This window comes from Helianthus annuus, chromosome 4, assembly GCF_002127325.2.
Source record: "Helianthus annuus cultivar XRQ/B chromosome 4, HanXRQr2.0-SUNRISE, whole genome shotgun sequence".
NCBI lineage: Eukaryota > Viridiplantae > Streptophyta > Magnoliopsida > Asterales > Asteraceae > Helianthus > Helianthus annuus.
In genome coordinates this window covers 81,298,622-81,302,865 of record NC_035436.2, presented here as the reverse complement: position 1 = coordinate 81,302,865, position 4,244 = coordinate 81,298,622, and the positions used below count along the sequence as shown (strand labels likewise).

Sequence of the window (4,244 nt, the reverse complement as noted above, 5' to 3'; positions counted from 1 at the left end):
CAGAACTAATATGGGAAACGTGGTGTTTTCCATATTAGCAACTCTCATGGAAACATGCCATGAGGGTTTTACGTGGGAACAAATCGAAATCGCATCTAGTCGAATCAAAATCGCGTCATTCGCTATCGTTTATCAATCGTCATCTAACCCTGTGTGCCATATCAATGTTTCGTATGATCGAACTACTCCCACTCGCTATCAACGCTTTGTCTGCATCCAATTCTTTTCAATTCAAGACTCGGTCTAGCATTCTATCGCTTGGGCCGCGGGATCGAAATTCTATCTGTGTCTTAACGGCGCGCGTGACACCGCCTCACAAAACAGAGGTAATATTGTAACACCACGAAAATGGGTTTGGTAATCAGACTCCGTTAATATTAAAAGATGGGTAAAATACCGTTAGTGGTAAAAGTAAACCCGGTGAATATTAGGAATTTAATGGATAAACCTAATATTAAATCAAAAGTGAATAAATGCTTGAGAAAATAAAGTTATGAAAGGCCCGAGTTAACGAGACTTAAAATATAACGGGTTATAACTTCCCGAACCTATTAAGTTAACTAGGGATAATTAACCTAGTTACTAGTATGAGGCTAAGTGATAAATGGTAAGTTGTAGCTTCAAATGATCAAAACAAAACATGGGGGACTAAGGTTGCCTAGTGAAGAAACTTGTTTTAATTAAATCAAATAATAAAACACAACACACACTAAGAGTGTGTGTGTGTGTGTACGTACGACCAGGAGGGGCTCCAAGGAGCCAAACCCTAACTTGATCAATTACATCAAATTGACGATGGATTCTAGCCTCAAATCATTGCATGAACACAAATTCGTGATCACCTAAGCTAGGAGATCACAAGGTATGTCAAATTTTGTAATTTGGTGATGTTTTGAATTCATGGTGAACACCAAAAAATCGAAATTTCTGTGATGAATATTGTATATATGATTGATATTGGGTTGAATCTATGACTAGAAACAAACCCTAGATGCAAACTTGTAGAATTGTGCCACAAACTAGTGATTAGCCAGTTACCCAAGTATGAGCCAAGTAGGTTTTCTATATTATGATGAACACTTGAATCAGAGTGTTAAATTGATGAATAATTGATGTTATGATACTAGTACTAGGTGTAATTCATGAACACTAGACATGGAGGGTTGATTTTGATGTAAATCTTGGTGAAAATAACTAGTTATGAACTAGTTAGTAAATATGTAAAACTATGCACTTTAGGTGTTTGATAAAATGCCAAGGAGAAAGCCAAATGTTGAAATTTAGAACGAAACGCTTATTTGAATAATATGGCTAGTTAAATGAAATACGAAACAAGAAGAGTTCTAATCATCATGTTGATTTAGACTTAATGTTGTAAACCATGTGATTGAAAGTAGTTAACCTTGATAAACTAAGTTAACTAATCATGAAGTCGAATAATAGCTTCGACATAGAAAATAAGTGAGGTGGAATAGTCATGATTGTTAATGACTAACTTAACCGCCTTGTAATTGATGACAATAGTTTGACGCTTGACAAGCTCGGTGGGAGCTTGTGGATGAAGCGGGTCAAACGGATCAAGAACGGAAGGAAAAGCATGGCATGGATGCGAGGTAAGTATATCTTACACTAGTCATAAAATTAGAATATTCTTTCGTCGTATTAGTTACGAAAAAGACAAACATTTAATTGAGATATGGTGTTCCGACGTGTAGTCGTACGGAACAAAATAATCAAATATGATAAGGAAACACGATGATGGCTAAGAATGATTTAAATCTGAAATTCGAACATGTTATGACGAATGAAACATGAACTTTTAATGGTTAACATATAAGGTGAATCATAATAATCATTAAGGGCGAAAAGATAACTTGACAATCTGAAAATGGTAACTGGTCATTTAGACCGAACGGGTCAAAAGGGGAAAGTATCACCCTTTGACAATATTGACTAATGGGTTGTCAAGTTGTGTGATTTCAGAAAGTAAATAGCAAATGGATGTTTACATCGCTATCACTTAGCAACCATTAAAGCAAGGTATTGAGACGGGTCAATATATTGACCCGAGCCAGGTATGTATAATGATACAACTCATCATGTAGAAATTGGAATTCTATAACAGTTATACTAGGTCAAAATAAGATGTTCGGTCATCTTTTAAGTAAGGCAAATAAATTAAGTTATGTTTAAGGTGTTTTAGAAACATCTTGATTTCTAAACAAAATATAGTTAAAAGGTCGGAATTTGGGATCAAACATGTACTAATAGTCCTTCGTCGTAAAAGAAGGACTAAAATTGACAAAAACGCCCTTGTAAGCGAAATTGAGCAAACAATCCATAAAGGTTGTTTGGAAATAAGCGATAAGATGAAATAAATTCTTTGAATAAGTACGAAAAGCAAAAGACGTAAAATATTGGTCAAATGTCTCTGTAAAGAGTCTTTGCCATAAAATAGTGATTCGAAGTGTAAAATTTGGAATGAATAAATCACCACATTGAATCCACCACAATTATAGTTGTGGTGGAAGGTCATTTGATAAGAAATATGGACATATGTATTTAGAAACTAGTGAAAGAGATTGGTGCTTAAAATATGCTTAAATACCCTTAACGGGTCAAAATGAGCATATGGGTAAGAATGGGTTTAAGAAAGTATATAAACCTATAATTTGAAACCTATTATGTTAAACATTATTGAACTTGATAGGTTTATGAGAAATAAGGCTCAAACAAACTTGTTTGTTGAGAAAAATCGAACGGGTCAAAATTTGGTAAAAAGGTAATAAGCCGAAGACTTAAAAGTCTGAAATTTTATTATACCGGATGTTGGATTTTAACTCCATAAGGTGGAGAGTTAAATTGCAATCACGCAGGAAGAAACGGTAGGTCAAACTGTCAAGCGGTTTGAAAGATACGAAAGATTTCGTGTCAAAAACGACAAATTGGAAAGGTTGGATGCAGGGGCCACCGTAACTTACGGTGCCACCGTAAGTTACGATGGAGTTGATATAGTTACGGTAGAATACCCCTGAGTTACGGTGGAATATTTGACATTCGGGGGCTACCGTAAATTACGGTACCCACCGTAATTTACGGTGGACCCTGTAATAAAAATGTATTTTTAATTAGTTTCGCTTCGTGGACTCGTTTGGACACGTTTAAAACCAGTACGACTAAAGCATTTCATGTTTATGAAATGTAGGTACCTTTGGGATGCCGGAAGACGATCAAGCTCAGCGAAGAACCGAACACGATATAGATACACGCTTCCGCACATTGCCACGTTGTAAATTTTAAACAACGAACTCAATTATGTTTGTTGGATAACTTATGATTTGTAAAAGTTTTAATAAACCCGCATTTTGTACAGTATGTGTGGTCTTAACTACACATCTAATTGTGGTATTTTCATGTAAATTTGTAATTTAGTAACTAGGGTGTTACAAATATGGGCAAAAACATGGTGGATACGCCGCTGGTACTTCCTATACATAAGTGTTTTAATCATATTAACAAACTTTCGTGGGAAAGTGCCACGTGGGGCTCGATGTAAATTATTTTTCCGTACTGCTAAAGGAAACCAGTTTTTATAAAATTTTGTTAAAACCATTGGACAAGTGAAATTTCCTTACAACATGGAGAAAACATCGAATTAGTTTAGCTCCGTGCCCAATGGAAGTTTCATAAGTCCAGTTTTTGCATAAAACTTTTACAATGACAAAAAGAAATCTTCCCGAAAACGATGGTTCGACAATCGAGTTTCAGCTCGAACTCACGTTGTAGGAAAATGTTCTTAAAACTTATTTTGCCACCAAATTCTTTTAAAATGTATAACTCAAAATTTGTTATCAAAATAACAAAAACCCTCCCCATAGCGCTGGTGTGGACATCGATGCAGTTAGCGCCGCGCCATGAGGGGATTTTCCTAAATATCTTCGAAGATTAATCGATTATCGGTAAGTTTAAAACGTTATGGAATCGCTTTTGTGTGTGTCATCGCTTTTGGTTATTCGAATCGTATCTTCTCGCCGCTCTTGCTCGTCGAATCTTAATCGATCGCTCGCTTATCTAGACGCTTTTAATCGCCACTCTCATTCGCATCAACTCTTACGACCCTACTAATGGATTAATTTCGGGACGAAATTTCCTAAAGCAGGGGAGACTGTAACAACCCGCACCTTCGTGCGTTGCTACTACTCGATACACTCGTTACGCCTAGCACTAGAGATTCGGATCAAAAT

At 36.0% G+C, this 4,244-nt stretch overlaps 1 long non-coding RNA gene across 1 annotated transcript; it reads left to right on the top strand.

Annotated features, from left to right (window-relative positions):
- The first annotated feature begins 727 nt into the window (after positions 1–727).
- LOC110935003 lies at positions 728–3,262 on the top strand. The gene is made up of 3 exons (XR_002588790.2): positions 728–862; positions 1,525–1,613; positions 3,206–3,262. It is a non-coding gene; the product is annotated as an uncharacterized LOC110935003 (long non-coding RNA).
- The last annotated feature ends 982 nt before the right edge of the window (positions 3,263–4,244 follow it).